Raw genomic sequence first — 21,446 nt, 5'->3', positions numbered from 1 at the left:
CAGCTGGTGACAGATAATCACTACTAAAATAATATTGTTTTATGACGGTTAAGGAGTGCATTTGATGATTTTTTTTATTGTCATTCTATCCAACGTCATGGAATGTCACTTGATTTACGACGACAGTTCAAAATTGTCTTAAAATGTGACAAACTGAAAGACGGTTGTGAGGCCGAAACTGTCTTTGAATGTGCCACATTCAAAGACAGTTATAATCTCGTAATCGTCTTTGAATATGGCACATTCTAAGACAGTTATAACTTCAAAACCGTCTTCGAATGTGCCCCTTCTTACATTGGTTTTAAGCGATAATTGTCTTAGAAGAGTCCCCCTACTAAGACAGATTTTATGGAATATGCATTTTTTATTGCACCCAAATATATAAAATCTTAAAATTGCTTTTTAAGTGAAACAGAACAAATTGTATGTTGTACTACAATTGCAAATTAATCCAAAAGAATAATAGAGTATAGTTGCACTCTCTTTAAATTAAAATACAATCTTTTAATCAAATGCGCAAAATAAAACCCATCCTACTTTAAACTTATCATCCTTGTTTATAACAACAAATGACAGCGAGAGGTACAACAACAACATAATGACAAACTGACAAAATGAATAATGGGGAGGTAGATTTAGTTATATGACTTCAATTTACATTTAACTTGTTTTATTTTGCAACATCCTAACATACCTACTATGCAAAATCTATTTTTACCTATGATGTACTTATTGAATGAATAATAGGGAGATATCTGACGATGTTGTTGGTTGGAGCTGCACTTGAGTTCAGCAAAATCGAAGAGGTTCCACTTATGCAAAGATTAGATAAAAACTGATTAGAAACAAATGAAATTTTGTAAAAAAGGAAAGAGAGTGTTAGGCCAATAAAAAAGTACCAGCTTTGTTCAATAAGAATTGCACAATCTACTAGCTTTCTTCTCATGCGAAAGCTCTCATATACTTTCTGCAATTTAAGTGCAGCAATGTGTTTGGGGCTGTTTGGATTTAGAAGTGCTAGCCTATACAACTCTATCTTCTTCCCTGATTTAGGCAGTTTTATTTGTTTCTAGTTTCAAACATGATTAAGCCAGAATATCACATCTCCATAACTTCTCCACTAGCAACTCCATTATGTTGCTGCCAATTGAATTGCAGTTTTGAAGATTCAATCCCAGCAAGGTCTGGCCCAATTTCATCAGGAAAGGAGCACTCTTGTTTGATATATCAAAACAACCAGACAAGGAAAGTACTTGCAAGCTAGGTAGACTGGCCCTTGAGAGGAGGGCGATACTGGCATTGGTGATTGCTCAGTTTGACACATCTAGATCATTAAGCACTATGAAGTTGTTTGCAATTACGACCAAGCTTGCATTGGTAATTTTCCCGCATCCATCAAGATTTAGTACTTCGAGTTTTCCACCATATAGCCAAGCCAAGGTTGAGACTATGTTATTTGTCAAGTTCCAGAAACCAGTGAGGTTTACATTGACAAGTCCAGCCTCACAATTCTCCAAAAGGGGGAGAAGACCAACATCAGTTATGCATAGAGTCCAATCAGATTAATATGCTGAAGTTGGAGACACAATTTGAACAATCATGGCTAGGCTAGCACTACCAAAACCAGGGCACTTTTGAATGACTAAAGATTGAAAAGACTCGCAAGGAGAAAGTATAGACACTTCCATATCGATATCTTTGACTCCCATGTACTTCACAAGGGAAAGAGATTTCAACTTCATTTTGATGTTTACAAGGGCAACAATAATCCTAGTCAGAGTGAACCTGTTGCACTCCTCCAACAGCAAGTTCTCAAGAGATACTGAAGCTTTGGCAAATGCTACCGATCCACTATCAGAAACAAAGAAACATTGGCAAAGGCACAACTACTTCAGGTTGATGCAACCTTTACCAATAGCTTCTATGCATGTATTAGTTAATCCCTTGCAGGAAGTAACAGTAAGTGGCACTAGTTTCTACAGACCTTGAGCAGCTCCCATGACCCCTCTTCCAGTGACATCTTTTAGACCAGAGAGGACTAGATTTGTTATTGCCTTTCCATAATGGCCAATGTTGTAAAAGGGTGGAAGGAGGACAAAATATGTGATTTCTCCACTGCCTAAAGTTGTAGCCACTTCACAATTTTTCATAAAATACCACCATCTAGATTGCAATCATTGCAAAGCAAAAACACAATGCAACCACAAATTAAAGCTACCAAAGGAAAATCTTCCCCACATCATCACTATATTATTGTTGCACAATTTGACATTATTCACTATTAACTCATGCTTCATAGCCATACAATCTAAATGTCACCAAATGAATTTTGTTTGGTAGATCAGTTCCATTTCACAGAAATATCGAAGTTATATGTGCAGTGCATACCTAAAAATATAAAAATGTACAAAATCAAGAACACAAGAATCTCTTCTAAAGGTTAGCTCATGCAACCTTAAATGCAGACAAGTATTACTCACTTTAATCTTTCGATCTTCAGACTCAAATGCAAGCATTTCTGAATCTCTGCTAAAGTATACACAAAGCACAACATCATCATGCATCATGACCACTTCTTGCAAGTTCATAGAATCAGAAAATGTCTAAGGCAAAGATTTATGGTAAACTATAAGAAGTTTCCTTTAAATCGATAGTATTAAAATTCTTAGACAACATAAATCAAGCAGATATGTTCATAACTTCATACACTTACTGAACACAAAGTGAGGAAGAGACATATTATCAAAACAAGACATCATATCATGAAAGAAAATACAATGACATGAGTAAAAGGTGTAATCTGCACACACACACACACACACACACACAGATATATATATATATATATATATATATATATATATATATATATATATATATATATATATATATATATATATTACAGGACTACTAATCTGTACGAAATGTTACAATCAAAGTTGACATAGTTCCCAAAATGACAACAAAGATATGAGTGAAATATCTTTTCTTCAACTTTGAATGCAGTTATAAATGTAAAGGTACCAGAGTAACAAAAGTGTTTAGTAACCTTGGGGCTAACTAAATCTTACCAAGGAAATATATCAGCCAAATATCTATTTCCAAATTTACCATCAACTATCACATACAAGACATATATTTATTCTTGGCAGGTAAAGCCATTCAAATAAAAACTCACTCACATCAGCCTGGTACTGTAGATCTTTCTTCAGTTTTCCACTTATGTAATCCCATCAACTGAGCATGATACAAGTAATTGCCCATCTGGTGAAAAGCAAGCACATTCTGCATGACTTTTTGTCCCAAACTAAGCAAACACAAAACATAAGGGTCAAATTATGCAAGCCTTCAAAAATAATAAGATAGGGAAAATAATGATGACTAAAAAATTTCATATGAAAGAAAAATAGAGAAATGGTCAAATTATGCAACTTTCAAAATGATTTGGCAAAATAAAACTAATCAAACTGCGAAACAATGCCGTAATGAATATATAAAACATACCTTTATTGTGTGAGAAAGAGTTGTTGGATACATGTCATCCACATCTTGTTTCACAGCAGCTGTTCCATGAAAGTAATTTAATGTGGCATCAACATGTTACTAGGCAATTACCTTGATGTTGTTGCCACTTCAAAGCCTCACCAATTAAAGCCATCGATCAGGATGGTGGCACTATAGTAACTTCTGCTGCAAGAGCTGAAAATGCAATGAAAGATAAGTTCTTAAAGTAAAAATCCAAAATAAAAGATCAATAACAAACTGCTTGTATGTATCCCTAGCAATGGAAGAATAAAAATTTTATTTCCAATCAAGAAATAGTTGTTCATTAAAATAAAAAAGTAAAAAAAAAAACATAGTACCACAACTAGATACTAACTACTACAAAAGTAAAAGACAAAAACATTAGGCTATTTGTGCACATTGCTTCTCTTTTGTTGAGTCTTGATAAGCTATCACATAGGACATAAATCATAAACCCTTGTGCAAAGAAACAAAATGGCGTCCAATAAATATCAATCCTGAGGACAAGGCTAGAAATAAAACTTCATAAGTCATAATTCATTCTATAATACTCATTATTCCAAGAACATATAATAATAAGTGTTAATGATTTTTTTAATCCTTGAAAATTTCCATAAGAGTTAAAGCTCAATGATGATACAATTGTAGTAAAGTGCATAAATAAAATAGAAAAAAGGGAAAAAAAACCAACAAGTTGCTTAATTTAGACAACAATCACAACATGAAATAAAAAGAATTACAAAATGTATTTCTAACCTCATTTGGATCAAAATAAGTTCTAACTAGGAGATGTTCAAGACGCAAATATCTTTTAGGCTATTCTAGTTTCATTACACCCAACACCTGTGTTTGCCTTAAAATAACATGTGCAATATCCAATTCTTGAAGTTCAATAATTTCTAAGAAATCTTTAATCATGTTAAAATAAAAATATATTTGAAACATCACTAACTTGGCTAAAACAAACAACATTATTAGAGTGTTACATAGGACAAGACAAGAGTTTATGACTAGCAAACAGTCAAACATTGCTAAACAACAATTCCTGAATATCACTTTATTTGTATTCGCTCAGGTCAATACTCTTTTAGCCAGGTTTGTTAGCATCATTTTCATAGTGAAGGGGGGAAAATTGATTCCTAGTAGCCTACCTCATTTGGCAACTATCAAGCATTCTCAAAGACAAATGAATTTTTTTAGCTTACTCCATTCACAATAATTGAATCTAGATGTGGGGCACAAATAATTATTTATATTTATAGTTAAAAAATTATTATAATTTTCCATCTAACTCTATCACCTGAATTGTGTTCTTGTGAATAAGGTTGTGTACAAGGCTACAAAAATTCTTAGGTTGGCAACAAGCTACTAAACGGCTAGTCTGGAAGCACTAAAAACACTTATCCTATACACCCAACTACACATTGAAAATAGAAAGCATTGTGCAATGGCTTGGGTGCAAACAAAATGTAATAAACAAATATATATTACTGCTTAAATAATTGTCATTTAATTAACAAAGATGTTTATAATGTTAACAATAAACATGTTAGGTTGCAAAAAATTTCGTTTGATATCATCTAAAGCTTTCTAAATGGCATGTTTTTAACTAGTAAAAATAATGTTGTCCATTTCTGGTGAATTTTAGTTATGGCTTCGATGTCTAACGATGTTCCATCACCAAACCACTACAAAATGAAAAATATACAAATTAATTATATACATGTTAAATGATTAAAAACTGATATCAGTTGGTAACAATTGAATTTTGTTAAAGTATATATACCTTGGTCCATTCATTTTTCAAACCGCCACTGACTATGTTCCACATCCAATGCATGACATAATAGCCACACTTATAGCCTCCGGTTTGAACATGACTCCAAATTGAATATGAAATATATTTAACAATAGACATTTACAGAGTTACAAAATGTCAGAAGTCCGAAAGTAGCATTGTTTAAATGACTAACCTTTACTTCAATCTAGTGAGGTGTAGGTTGTTCAGATTTACCGACATAAGTAGTTTTTAATGTCTTAATTGCACTGGTTAGGAAAAAACATCAACGTAAATATGATCATCAATTTATGTATGTTTGAAAATTCAAAATAGACTAAATGGTGTATAATTTAATACTTAACTTGTTAATTGAAGCTTTGATGTGAATATCAGGCTTCTTATGAAACGAATGAAACCAGACAACAATTTTGTCCCTAGGACACACAACAACAAGCTGCCAATATGACCTGAATCAAAAAATAATTAGTTACATATAGTTCAATCATTCTTTTAAAGCCTTTGATACATTTTACTTGCTAATTCAGTAAGCTCCTAGGTAGAACTATCATTGTGATTCCTTGATCCATGTTTCAATGCAATGTTCACATTGGTTGCATCTATCCTTTGCACTGTGTATGGATTGAGGCTCAAGGAATCCATACACCGAACCATGACCCAACCTTGTACTCCAGTTATCCATAAACCTATTTTGAACAGTTTAAATGTAAATCATTAATCAAATAAATCATAACAAATATTATTTATTACGTAATGAAAGGAGACTATGAAATTAAAATTACTTACATCATCCATAATTGAAGTATAGAGATGTTCAAACATTTGTCACCTGATGTTATTTCATTCACATAAGAATATGTTATGAAGAAGGATGCTTGTACATCCAGAAGCCCAAATTAAGTTGCATCCCACGATAACTCAACAGACTTCTGGTAAACATCATACAAGTTCTTAAACAATTCGCCCAAAGGATCAACTCCAGCAATGGTATTGAACCTCTCACCAGGTTCAACCGGTTTTTGTGGATTTTTCTATGAATCCTATATTGTTAATGAAAATAATAATTAACCTAATGTTTGAGTTAGAGTTTTTAACACAAGAACATTGTCTTAATAATTTTTAAGATAATTAAATACCTCATAGGATACAAGTTTCACAAGATGTGTCGACCATGCAATGAATGTGTCAAGGGCCTGCCTGACATATTGAATCTCTGACGTTGGAAAAGGGACTTGAGCATCATCGTCGTAAACTTTTGCAACATTGACCTTCACCACATCATCACCCTAAGGCATGTTGTGTATGGTGGACGCCTCATCATATACTTTTCCCAATGCAACTAGGTGTGTACATTGATCGCCATCAACGTACAACCCCATAATAGGTAGCATAACACCACTAGCCTCTTCCCCTAATGGATTGGCAATAGCTTTAGCACAACTCCCTTTGGTGCTTACACGTGCAACCTAATACTTGTATATCCGACGCCTCAACCGAGGGTGAGTGCTATGATGCCATTTGGGATAACTCCATTTTGATGGCCTCCTTCAACTCTTGTTTCATTTTCTCGAGATTGTGTTTGTTTTCCTCTTCTACTTCTCTCTACCACGCTTCCTTCAGTTTTTTTCCTCTTCTACTTCTCTCCTCCACTCTTCCTTTAGGTTTCTGATTATGTCAACCAATTGTTGTGGGCTAATTGATGCAGAGAAAATGTTTGAGCCATGTGACACTTGTCTAAAGTACTGGTTAATTGTGACACCAGTGCCCACTGCATGAACATGACCAAGGTTCTCAGGTCGCCCAATAGCAGTATTCAGTATGTCATCATGACCATGGGAAACAAAGCTGCCCTACATCATCTGTTCTTCTAAATAGTCTTGTGACAAGTACACAACAAGCATTTACATTTGTTATACCACAATCACATAGGAATATTCTCCCATAAACCTTCATCATGATCATTACAATTTGCATGTACATCCTCCTCCTTGTGTTCTGCATTGATGTAAGGCATTTGTTGGGAGAAAGAATGCGTCTCAATAATATCAAGTGCTGAAGCATCATTTTGGTGACTAATACCAGTTGGTCTTCCTTGTAGAACAATTGACCCATCTTGAGTCACACAAATCTTGGACGTAAAACACTTGTCTCGCTTGTTCTGCCATGATGAAAGGCTTGTCCTTATAAGTCACCTTTTAAAGGTCTACTAAAGTAAATCCCATTTCGTGTTGACGTGCCCTGGTATTTCCATTTACCCATTGACACTTGAAGACAGGCACTCTAAAATCACTATAATCTCAGATTTCTTGAATGACTCCAAAGTAAGGCATGAACGTGCGAATCGGGTTGTTATCCGATGCACTACAAAATTGATTTGAATCAGCATCAACACTCACCCTACTATTCTCCCACTATTCTGGACACTACTTTTATCATCCTATGACTTAGTGTAGAAGGAATAATTGTTGATATCATATACCTTCTAAGTGGGGACATTGAGATTTTGACCAACAACTAACAATCTTAATATTTTGGAAGCATTGTCATCAACCAAGGTTGTTTCTCTATACCAGTTGATGAAAGTTCTATTGTGCTCTTGCAACACCTTCATTATGTTCATTTTTGGGTGAGTAACTGTGAGATTTTGTTTGTGAGTATCTATGTACGAAATTACCTCTGTTGTGTTGTTTAATATATATAGATGCGCTTGAGAGAGTTGTTGGTGATTCATTGTTACAACATTGAATCCTTGTGTACCCCCACCTCCCCTTGTGCAGTCATGATGACTTTTAGGAAGCCCCACAGGTGTAGTTGTTTGTATGTACTCTAAACAAAACTCAATAGCTTCTTTAGTGACGTACCTTTCAACAATGCTTGCTTCTAGTCGGTATTGATTATTCGTATAACCCTTCAATACCTTCATGTACCACTCAATCGGATACATCCATCGTAAAAAAAGGGCCCACACAACCAAATCTCTCTCACAAGATGAATCATTATGTCAAAAAATGAAGGCAGAAAATGCATCTCCAATTGACAAAGAATAATGGTAGCCTCATTTTCTAGATCATCCAACTGTTGAGGGTCAATGGCTTTGCTACAAATAACATTAAAGAAAAAGCACCAATGTGTAATGGCAACCCTGACTTTGTCAGGCAAGATTCCATGAATAGCTACAGGAAATAGTTGTTGCATTAACACGTTACAATCATGAGAATTCAGGCCAACCAAGGCTCTTGATATTTGAAGAGCATCCTTGTGGGACATTCAGACTCTGTAGACAATGACAAAAACTTTTTTTCTCTTTTGTTGACATTGTGTGACATGCTGGGGGCAAATAGGTATGCTGACCTTGTGCTATCGGATCCAACTATTCTCGTATACCCATGTCAACCAAATCCTAACGACATTTCAAACCATCCTTTGTCTTGCTGATCCTAGGAAGTGATCCTAGGTCCTTTGCCAACGAACAATGATAAACCAAATGTTCATAACAGATAGTAGGAAAATAGTAACGAATTGGGGGGGGGGGGGGGGGGTTGTTTGTTTTTGTAAATTAAACAGCGAATAAATGTGAATTATAAAATATCAGAATTAAAACACGTTGCTTCCCCTTGATTCACAAGCAAGTCTCTTATCCTAGGTTACGAGAGTTTATTCTTTATTAGTTCAACCACTTAATCCAACCCTAAATTAAATTACTAAGCGAAATTTAACATAAGGCATTCATTATGTGATTAAGCAACACATACACCAATTAATCATAAACGATCATTAAGCATCAATGTAATTAAGCGCAGTGACAATTAATCAAGCACTAAGCATGCATGAATTAATAGAAACAAATTCAGAGTAATTAGTGAAGAGGAAAAACTGAACAGAATTTAACAGTAATAATAGAACCTCAAAAAGACTGTGCTTGATCCTCAAGAGAAAGCAATGCTGGAGACTTAGCCTTCCATTAATCAATAGAGAACAAAAATATAGATTGAAGAACGAAATTTTATTGCTAAAATGAAAAGTCAAAACTGGAATTGTAAAACGAAAAAAGTGTCTAAGAAAAGCCTAAAACTAAAAACGAAAACAGGAGAGAGAGAAGAGAGAGCGGAGAGAGAGAGGCTAGAGAGAGCGCCTAAACTAAAACCTTGGTGCTGTCATATAGTTTTCAAGCCCCAAAGCTTACAAATCCGTTTTAAATCCAAGCCCATAAATAAAATAAAATCAAATCTAGATAAGATAAGATAGGATAAGATAAGATCTAGATGAAATAATATCTAGATGAGATCAAATCTAAATAATATCTAGATAAGATAAGATAAGATCTAATTTTGTAGAATAAAATAGTCTGTCCTCTTCAAGTCCAAGCTCAATTCTAGATTCAAGCCCAATGCTTCATTAATTCCTGAAATTTGATTTAAAACATCAAATTAGCTGAATGGGTCCAAATAATAAATCTGCCTAATTAATTTGACAATTAAGACTAATCAGTACTTAAAATGGTGCAATAAGGGTTAAGAAATAGGAGGAAATAATGGCACATCAAAACCCCCCATATTTAGCCTTTTGCACCCCTGGACAAAATGAAATAAAGAACAAAATCCAAGGATATCAAAGAGAGACAAACAAAAATATTTACATATTTCTCAATGAACATCAAGGAATGAAAGGAATGGGTAACATCTAACATGAAGAGATCCAAAGAGTCAAGACATTCATGAAAATCATCCAAGCAACCCAATCATGGCAAAATAGTTAATAAGCTCAATAATGAAAAGTGATAAACCCTCACAAGATATACACTCTATCTCTCAACTGTGTAGGCTACTGTTTACTCTCGAAGCACCCATGAAAACAAACACCACATAGACTTGGCAAAATTCTAAAATTGACAAACAACTTGAAAAACACATGCACATGAGGATCAAAAGGTCTTTAAAGGTTGTAATGGGGCCAAGGACAAGGTAGGGAAAAAAATGGAATAAGTAGCTAAATCCCAAAGGAATAGAGGAGCAATGGGGAATAAGTGGAAATTAAGCACAAGTAGTAAACCCAAACCCTCTAATATCAACAAAATCAACCAAGGCTCCCAAATCAAGTCTTCATAACAAGACCTCATTTATTCAACTTCACTTCTTTTCTTCTTCTCTTTTTTTTTTTGAACAGTACGAATTTGCAGAATTTGCAGCAATTGAATTTTTTTTTCATTTTTTTTAAACAGTACGAATTTGAAGATTAAAGCAAGAACTAGGCAATATATATATATATACATCAAGCAAGGCAAAAATAAAACATTAAGCATGGCCAAAAATCATATCTTCCAATGAAACATACCCCCCCCCCCCCCCCCAAACACACACACTTATTCCCAAAACAATTCCAAGGCTCCAAAATTCCTTAAGGGTAAGGTGATATCATGGTTTTTCACTTAAGGCTTATAATGAGCTCAAAACAAAGAAAGGGGAACATAGGCTCAAAGGGGCTATCAAAGGAATTAATTCAGGGTAGGTCCATTTGGCTAGAGGCTTATAAGAACAAAATTGCCTAAATCATTTCCAAATATGCATGTGAATTAGGAAGCATCAACAAGAATCAAGCCAAGGCTATTGTGGAAGCAATCAATGGGGCAAAACACACCAAAAGATTATGATGATGGATGGCTCAAATTCTCACAAAGGTAAACTTATCACTTTCAAATTGAGCTTTCAAAACTATCATGACTTGTAGAGGAAAAAAAAGGATTTCAAATCACAAAATGTCAAGAGACTTTTATTTTCAGAACAATTACCCATTACTTGAACATGTCCTATAATTCAAAGACAAACATGCAAATTTAACACAACAAAACTAGCAAAATTAAACTAGAACCCAACAAAACTAGAAAGAATTGACCTAAAATATTAAATTAGAAACCCAACAAAACTAACAAAATTAAACTAATTTAACACAACTAGCAAAACCATCAAATAACACACTTAACCCAAAGAACACACTGCCCCTTATACTTAAAAAACACATTGTCCTCAATGTAGCACAATTAAAAGATTAAAAGCAATTAAACCATCAAATAGAATCGGACAAATGTAATAAAAGTAAAGAAGGAGATAGAAAAGAAAAACTCCCTAAGTCATGGTGGAGGAAGAGTAGTGTGGAGTAAGGAAGTCTATTCCACCACTACGTCCACTAAAGGAGGGTTTGTGAGGAATGACTTAAGTCGGTGTCCATTGACCTTGAAGCTCTTGTTTGTGGAGTCGCTTTTGATCTCAACTGTACCATAAGGGAAAACATTAGTAACAATAAAAGGACCAATCCACTTAGACCTCAACTTACCACTCATGAGTCCGAGCTTTAGAATTATACAATAACACTTTTTGCCCAACCATGAAGTCCTTCTTAATTATCATGCTATCATGGGACTTCTTGGTCTTTTCTTTATAGAACTTGGCATTCTCATACGCTTCTAGGCAGATCTCATCTAACTCACTCAGTTGCAACTTTCTTTCCTCACTAGCTTGATCCATAAAGAAGTTGCAGGTCTTCACTGCCGAGTATGCTTTGTGCTCAATCTCCACTAGAAGATGACATGCCTTTCCAAAGACAACCCGATAAGGAGACATTTGTAGGGTGCTTTATAGGCAGTCCTATGTGCCCAAAGAGCATCATCAAGCATGGTACTCCAATCTTTCCTGCTCGGCTGCACAATCTTCCCTAAAATTCTCTTGATCTCCCTGTTAGAAATTTTTGCCTGTCCATTGGTTTGGGGGTGGTATGGTGTGGATACCCTGTGTACAACCCCATACTTTTTAAGCAAGGCATGCATTGATTTGTTGCAAAAATGGGTTCCTTAATCACTAACGATTGTTTTAGGTACTCCAAACCTGGAAAATAGATTAGATCTGACAAAATCTACAACAACCTTAGCATCATTAGTTCTAGTGGGCTTGGCTTCCATCCATTTTGAAATGTAATCAACTACAAGGAGAATGTAAATAGAACCAAAAGATATAGGAAAAGGGCCCATGAAATATATACCCTAGACATCAAACACCTCACAGAATAGCATGGGTTGCTAAGGCATTTGTTGTCGCCATGTAAGTGCACTTCCTGCTCTCTGACACTGCTCACAAGTGCTACAAATCTTCCACGCATCTTTAAAGATGGTGGGCTAATAAAAGCCACAGTCAAGCCCTTTGCGAGCTATCCTTTGAACACCCAGATGACCTCCCGGTGCGGAAGAATGATAGAACTGCAGGACTGAGTCAGTCTCATGATCTGGAATGCATCGTCTAATGACCTGATCACTGCACAATTTCCACAAGTAGGTGTCATCCCAAATAAAATGCTTAGCATCACTTTTAATTTTATCTTTTTGAGCCTTAGATGCTAAGGGAGGAAAAACAGAAGCAACTAAATAATTGACAATGTTAGCAAACTAGGGAGTAGAAAGAGAATCAGAAATACTATACAATATATATAAATGATCATCCGGGAAATCATCCCGAATGGGTGAGTCCTCATCAGACACACGTTCGATCCGACTCAAATGATCAACAACTAAATTTTGTGCTCCGCTCCTATCACGGATCTCCAAGACAAACTCTTGGAGCCAGAGCATCCATCGGATCAACCTAGGCTTTGAATCAGCCTTCTGCAACAAGTACTTTAAAGTTGTATGGTCTGTATAAACAATAATGCGAGTACCAAGCAAATAAGAACAAAATTTTTCAAGAGCAAAAACTATGACTAGTAGCTCTTTCTCAGTAGTAGTATAATTCGCTTGGGCAGCATCTAAAGTCCTTGAAGCATAATATATCACCCTGGGCAATTTATCAATTTTCTAAGCAAGGACAACACCCAATGCATAATTTGATGCTTCACACATAAGCTCAAAAGGGGCTGTCCAGTCGGGTGTCTGGATGATGGAGGTGGTAGTCAGTGCTCTTTTGAGGCAATCAAAAGCCTCTTTGCATTTATCATTAAAGTCAAACTCCACCTCCTTTTGCAACAAGTTGGATACTGAAAGGGCTACTTTGCTAAAATCTCTTATAAAGCGCCTGTAGAATCCTGCATGACCAAGAAAAGATCGCACCTCTCGCACCCAAGAGGGGTAAGGCAATTGTGAAATAACAGAAATTTTTGCAGGATCTACTTCAATGCCCTTATTGGAAATAATGTGGCCTATAACTATACCTTGCTCAACCATAAAATGACATTTTTCAAAATTTAGAACAATGTTAGTTTCAGTGCATCTGTTCAAAACCTTTTCCAGACTATCCAAACAAACATCAAAAGAGGATCCATATACAATGAAATCATCCATAAACACCTCTATGCAATTTTCTAAAAAATCACTAAAAATACTAATCATTCACCGCTGGAAGGTACCAGGGGCATTGCACAGGCCGAAAGGCATCCTCCTATAGGCAAAAGTGTCGAAGGGGCAGGTGAATGTGGTCTTTTCCTGATCCTCAGGAGCAATAGTGATTTGCATATAACCAAAAAAACCATCAAGGAAACAGTAGTGAGATTTACCTGCCAGGCGCTCAAGCATCTGGTCAATGAATGGCAGTGGAAAATGGTCCTTTTTGGTAACCTGGTTCAGCCTCTTATAGTCGATGCATACTCTCAAACTGTTCTGCACCCGAGTAGGAATCAGCTCCTCCTTCTCATTTTTTATCACGGTGAGGCCGGTTTTCTTCAGAACTACCTAGACGGGACTCACCCATTGGCTGTCGAAGATAGGATAAATGATTCCAGCTTGCAAAAGCTTGGTTACCTCCTTCTTCACTACATCAAGAATTACCGGGTTGAGTCTTCTCTGTGGTTGTCTTACTGGTTTAGCTTCTTCTTCTAAATTTATTCGATGCATACATATGTATGGGCTAATACCAAGAATGTCCGCCAGGGTCCAGCCTATAGCCTTCTTATGCTTCTTGAGAACAGATAATAGCTTCTCGTCTTGCTCATCAGCAAGGGAGGCATATATAATTACTGGAAAACTTTTGCCATCATCCAAGTAAGCATATTTTAAATTTGATGGCAGAGGCTTCAATTCTGGTGTGGGCAGCTGGATAGTGGTAGAAAGAGATGGTTTCTCAGCCTGTACCTCATAAAGAAAGTCAGAGGTATGTGTACTTCCTGAAACATGGTTAGTTCTATCTGACTCTATAAAATCAATCTCAAGAGGTAAAACATCATCAGACATGTAATCAATATCAAATTCAGATTCACTATCAGCATCAAATTCAGACATATGATCAAGTGCAAATTCAGATTCAATGCATGAAGAGTGACAGGCATGCATATTAGAATGACGATCAATCATGTATTCATCAAAAATATGGTCAATTATTTCAACACGAAATACAAAAAGATCTTCAAATGGGTGCTTCATAGCATCGAGAATATTAAAATGAACAGTTATATCACCAAACTCCATAGATAGTGTGCCTGCATATACATCTATCTTAGTTATAGTAGTTTTCATAAAAGGTCTGCCTAAAATGATGGGAATTGATCCTTTAGAAAATCCCTCCTCCATATTTAAAATATAAAAATCAACAGGGAAAATCAGTTCACCAACTTTAACTAAGACATCCTCTATGAAACCAGCAGGATAGGCAACACTTCTATTAGCTAAATGAATTACCACATCAATTGACTGCAAAGGACCTAGAGAGAATTACCACATCAATTGACTGCAATGGACCTAGAGAGAGAGAATTAAAAATAGACAGAGGCATAACACTAACAGAAGCTCCTAAATCTAGCATGGCACTGTCAAACTTATTGTTCCCTATAATACAAGGTATGCTGAATGTACCTGGATCTTTACATTTTTCAGGGATTTGGGGAACAGATTTACCAATCAATGCGGAGACATTTATGCCCATCCTAATTCTTTCACTTCCTTTAAGCTTCTGCTTATTAGTGCACAACTCCTTCAAGAATTTAGCATATCTTGGAATTTGCTTGATTGCATCCAGCAGAGGTATGTTTACCTCTACTTTTCTAAATGCTTCCAAGATCTCCTTCTCTGCCTCTTCCATTTTTTTGTTAGAAATTGCTCTTGGAGGGAATGGAAGAGGGATATGCTGATTCTCTTTAGATTCACCTGCATAGAAAAAGTTAGGTAACTTACTCTTTAAATTGTTGTCATCATCTTTTTCTGGAGTAGAGTGAGGTTGGGCAGGTTCATTTGCGGATGAGGAAGATGCTACTGGTTGAGGTCCTTGATACTGCTTTCCTGACCTCAATGTAATGACACTAACATTTTTGGGATTCTGGACAGATTGAGAAGGTAATCTATCATAATTCTGGGCCTGTTGTTGATTTAACTGTGTAGCCAACTGTCCCATCTGATTAGTTAAGCTCTGAATGGAGGCTCTGGTCTCTTGTTGAAACTGCATGTTTTGCATAGTCATTTGCCTCGCAAGTTCTTCAAGGGAAGGTTGCGGAGGAGCCTCAACTGTTTGCTATTTCTGGGGCTGTTGTTGTTGTTGTTGCTGGATTGGTGGAGGGACGTATGGTCTGCTTGGGCCAGCAACATTTTGAAAATAAGACTGTTGTTGTTGCTACTGCTGTAGTGAAGGATTCGACCATCTAAGGTTGGGATGATTCCTCCACCTGGGATTGTACCTGTTGCTGGAGAGGTCATAATTGTTCTGTTATGGCTGATTTTGCTGCTAAGGTTGAGGAGGTCTATTGTAGATGTTTGCAGCATAAGCTTCAGGCTGTTCAATTGCTTCAGATTGTTGCACAGAATGGCAAAGGTTTGTGTGGTGGTCGGCAGAGGAGCATAAACCACCGAGTCTAGCGACAGGTGCAGATTTTTTATTCATGGCCAGTTGGGTTACCAGGTTAACCAAGGCATCTAGTTTACCTTCAAACTTCTTAGTCTCAGCTGATGAAGATGAATTCGTGGCTACTTCATGCACTCCTCTAATGAAAATAACATCACTTCTGGCACTAAATTGCTGGGAGTTTGAAGCCATCTTCTCAATTAAATTTCTGGCTTCAGCAGGGGTCATGTCTCCAAGGGCTCTACCACTGGCAGCATCTATCATACTTCTCTCCATGTTGCTGCGTCCTTCATAAAAATATTGGAGGAGAAACTACTCAGAAATCTAGTGGTGAGGGCAACTGGCACATAGTTTCTTAAATCTCTCCCAGTATTCATATAAGCTCTCTCCACTGAGTTGTCTAGTGCCTAAAATGTCTTTTCTGATGGTCGTGGTCCTGGAAGCAGGGAAAATTTTTTCTAAGAATACTCTCTTGAGGTCATCCCAGCTCATGATGGACCTTGGAGCAAGGTAATATAGCCAGTCCTTTGCCACTCCCTTTAAAGAATGAGGAAAGGCCTTCATAAATATGAGATCCTCCTGGACATCTGGTGGTTTTATGGTGGAGCAGACAATATGGAATTCTTTCAGATGCTTGTGTGGGTCTTCACCTGCAAGGCCATGAAACTTTGGAAGCAAATGGATCAGTCCAGTTTTAAGAACATAGGGACATCCTTATCAGGGTATTGGATGCACAAGTTTTCGTAGGTGAAATCAGGTGCAGCCATTTCCCTTAGAGTCCTCTCACAGGGTGGAGGTTGTGCCATGTTCTCAGAATGTTCAAAATTATAATGCTCAAAATCACCAATAACATAATGCTTAGGATGCTCAAAAGGTACTAAATGATGTCTAACTAATCTATGAAATGCCCTATCTATCTCAGGATCAAAGGGTTGTAAGTAAGATGGATTGCCTCTAGTCATACACTAAATTCAGCATACACAATTAGTTGCCTTCTTATGTAAGGAACAATGTAGGTTTGAACTACAACTACCATTAAATGCTATCCAAATGACTTGAAATTTTGTGAGCAACCTTATAAAATGATGAGAAGATAGCAAAAAAAATTTCAAATGAAAATTCAAAGTCTAACTATATAAGCTAAAAATGATAAGTTGAGAAAAATAAGAGAATAATACTTGGAAAATAAAAAACTTTTGATAGAATCGTAATTTTTGGAAGAAGGAGACCTCAGCCGGCCTATGACCAGCTCCCACAGCATGGGAAATTTTATTATACCCCAAATACATATATAATAATAGTCATTCTGATACCCGGAGCAAAATTTATGGTCGTTTGAAGTTTTGACAAAAATCAAATTTGCTACTTTTTTTGAACTTTCAAATCCGACCAAACTAAGGGCTCCAGCTATTTTTCCCACAAAATATGGATCAAAAGAATTGACCACAAAAAATTCAGCCAAAAATAACAACTTTAGCTACCAAAACAAAAAATCCCAAATAATTCAGCAAGGGTGGTCTCTAACTCTGTTTTTCAGTTCAACAAAAGTGGTTGTTAAATCCGTCGCAAAGCACTATTCATAGCAAACACAAAAACTGAAACAGGGGAAGCACTGAACAGAAAAACTAAAACAAAAACCACACTAAACAAAATAACAAGACACTAAACAACACTTAACGCAATACTAACACAATACTAACACAGCACTAACACAACACGAAAGAATTAAACACTAACACGACACTAGCTATTATGAACCTTTGGACACTGCTCCCCGACAACGGCGCCAAATTTGATCGAGGCCGTACCCGAATCAAATAAATATTTAAAATGCAGTAACTAGGAAGTGATCCTAGGTCATTTCCCAACGAGCAATGATAAACCAAATGTTCATAACAGATGGTAGGAAAATAGTAACGAATTGGGGGGGGGGGGGGGGGCTTGTTTGCTTTTGTAAATTAAACAGCGAATAAATGTGAATTATAAAATATCAGAATTAAAATATGTTGCTTCCCCTTGATTCACAAGCAAGTCTCTTATCCTAAGTTATGAGAGTTTATTCTTTATTAGTTCAACCACTTAATCCAACCCTAAATTAAATTACTAAGCGAAATTTAACATAAGGCATTCATTATGTGATTAAGCAACACATACACCAATTAATCATAAACGATCATTAAGCATCAATGTAATTAAGCGCAGTGACAATTAATCAAGCACTAAGCATGCATGAATTAATAGAAACAAATTCAGAGTAATTAGTGAAGAGGGAAAACTGAACAGAATTTAATAGTAATAATATAACCTCAAAGAGAACTATGCTTGATCCTCAAGAGAAAGCAACGCTGGAGACTTAGCCTTCCATTAATCAATAGAGAACGAAATTATAGATTGAAGAACGAAATTTTATTGCTAAAACGAAAAGTCAAAACTGGAATTGCAAAACGAAAAAAGTGTCTAAGAAAAGCCTAAAACTAAAAACGAAAACAGGAGAGAGAGAAGAGAGAGCAGAGAGAGATAGGCTAGAGAGAGTGCCTAAACTAGAACCTTGGTGCTGTTATATAGTTTTCCAGCCCCAAAGCTTACAAATCTATTTTAAATCCAAGCCCATAAATGAAATAAAATCAAATCTAGATAAGATAAGATCTAGATGAAATAATATCTAGATGAGATCAAATCTAAATAATATCTAGATAAGATAAGATAAGATCTAATTTTGTAGATTTAAATAGTCTGTCCTCTTCAAGTCCAAGCCCAATTTTGGATTCAAGCCCAATGCTTCATTAATTCCTGAAATTAGATTAAAAACATCAAATTAGCTGAATGGGCCCAAATAATAAAACTGCGTAATTTATTTGACAATTAAGACTAATCAGTACTTAAAATGGTGCAAAAAGGGTTAAGAAATAGGAGGAAATAATGGCACATCACTTGCCTTTTCTGTTAAGAAGGCTGCTAATTAAACTATCACTAACATTTTTCTCCACATGCATTACGTCTATACAATGACGTACATCTAGATCACACCAGTAAGGATGATCAATGAATATTGACTTTTTCTTTCAAATGTTCTTCTCATATGCATTCTTCTTTTAAGTCTTCCCAAAGATTATGATGTCTTTCACCTGATCAAATACTTCTTGTCCAGCTAACAGTGTCGGTGCACTTTGAATCTCTTAGCTTCCATTAAATTCTTTCTTCAATCGGCGATACAGGTGATAAGGTTTCAAAAATCTTCGATGTCTTGTATATACTGTCTTATTTCCATATTTCAGTTGTATGTAACTTGTCTCTTTCTCACAAATAAAACATGCATGGTGTCCTTTGACACTATATCCACTCAAATTCCCATAAACTATAAAGTCATTAATGGTGAAAAAAATCATTGCATGTAACTTGCAGGTCTGCTGAACATTCCCGTCATACACATTAATCCCCTATACCCATAGTTTTCTCAAGTCTTCAATCAATGGAGTCAGATACACATCAATATCATTTTCTAGTTGTCTTGTACCCGCTATCATCATACACAACATCATGTACTTTTGCTTCACGCACAAAAAAATAGGCCATGAATTGTGGCCGGTGCTTAAGTTACCAAAAGGATTCATTCCGTCTGAAGTAAGACCAAGCCTTAGGTTTCTTGGGTCCTGTGTAAAGTTCAGATACAAAAGATCAATTGTCTTCCATTGGGGAGAATCAGCGGGATGCCGGAGCAATCCATCACTTTTTCTAGCAATTACATGACATGTTAAGTTTTTTTGTATCATGATCATTAGCAAACAATCGTTGAAACCTTGGAATTATTGGAAGATACCAGCACACCTTTGTTGGACGGTCGTTGTTTGTGGTTGCATTGTCACTACATGTGCCATCCTTCACTTTGTAGCATGATATCCCACATGTAGGACATTTGCCCATTTTGACAAACTCATTTTTGTACAAAATGCAATCGTTAGGGCATGCATGTATTTTTCTAGTACTTCATACCCACAGGACATAATATCTTCTTTGCCTTTTAGTGATTTTTGGGTAACGTGTTATGTTCAGGAAGCATATTCTTCAATAACGCAAGCAATTTAGTGAAGCTTTTGTCACTCCAGCCAAATCTTGCCTTCAAGTTCACCGAAGCTAACACCGCTGATAACCGTGTGAAGATTGTGCATCCCAAATACAATGGCTTCTTAGAATCACTTTGTAAATTATCATAATAAGGTGCATGTGCTTGGTGAAAACCCTCTTGTCCATGATCATGTATCATGTCTTCTGTACGATCTCCGATTTGTACATCAACAGGCTCAGTGTGGGGGACTATTGCCATGTCTGGCAATTCAACATGCCATATCCATTTTGTATAATTCAGAATGATACCCTCACATATAAGATGAGGTCATATGTCATTCAATGATTATAGTCTCCAATTCCCACAATTCAATCATGGGCAAAAATATTTTCCACCCATTACTAGTGCATTTTGTTGTGCAAATTGCAAGAATTCTTCAACCCCATTCTCATATACGTCACTTATGTGTGATGCTTCCATCCAACTTCGATCCATGGATATGGTTCTGTGATACTAACTAGGTTATCTCATATGCATTAAAATCTTGCTTTTTTCATAAAATAGGTATGGCCCTATCGCATTCAGGAAGACATTTTTTTATACTTCATTCATACGTAACAGTTAAGTACGTTGCGTTAAATTTGATGAAATTTTGGCAGTTGTTCGGTCGCGGCAAGTTCACTGGATCACGCAAGTAGTATAAAATAGTAAGAACTGAGTATCGGACTCTCAGGAAACTTGTGTTACTTGGTAAAGCTACTTCAGCGAATAGGTGTCTGGTATGAAAAGAGATGTGTGGATTATGCATAGGTATGTAAACTAACTATTAAAAGGAAAATCACGTGAGTAATGATACGTAAAGACAAGTAGACAACATGTTGGTCTTCCTAATAGGTACCTGATGTTAAAAGGATAATCTCTACTTAAAAATGCTCATGTGTTCTATGGTGCCTCCTGAAATGCTAAACCATGATTTCTCATGATTGTCTAGCCTAATCCTGATCAAGCATCATCCTCAGATTTCTCTTGTTGGACTAAACTCGACCAGAATCGCATTAAGACAAACATACAACAACTAGGTTATCGTATCCCGATCCCTCATGATAATACGATAAACTAGCCCCGTCCTATCAAGTTCTAAGAATCAGACCAGTTGTAACTGTTGAATGATCCTAACAACACATGCATCTACGTGATCAAGGAAAAAGCATGCTAGAATGAAGTTTTGATAGCACAATGAACACACAAAAAACATCATTAA

The 21,446-nt window shown here is 36.2% G+C and overlaps 1 non-coding gene and 1 pseudogene across 1 annotated transcript; one reads left to right on the top strand and one right to left on the bottom strand.

Moving 5' to 3' along the window:
* Window positions 1-1,085: 1,085 nt before the first annotated feature.
* Window positions 1,086-20,443, bottom strand: LOC106796676 (EIN3-binding F-box protein 2-like; annotated as a pseudogene).
* LOC113000006 (small nucleolar RNA R71) lies at window positions 16,445-16,551 on the top strand. The gene has a single exon (XR_003265279.1). It is a non-coding gene; the product is annotated as a small nucleolar RNA R71 (small nucleolar RNA).
* Window positions 20,444-21,446: the final 1,003 nt, after the last annotated feature.

Source organism: Glycine max, chromosome 17 (assembly GCF_000004515.6).
Source record: "Glycine max cultivar Williams 82 chromosome 17, Glycine_max_v4.0, whole genome shotgun sequence".
Classification (NCBI taxonomy): Eukaryota; Viridiplantae; Streptophyta; class Magnoliopsida; order Fabales; family Fabaceae; genus Glycine; species Glycine max.
The sequence above is the reverse complement of the archived record's forward strand: the minus strand, read 5'-3'. Positions and strand labels throughout refer to the sequence as shown.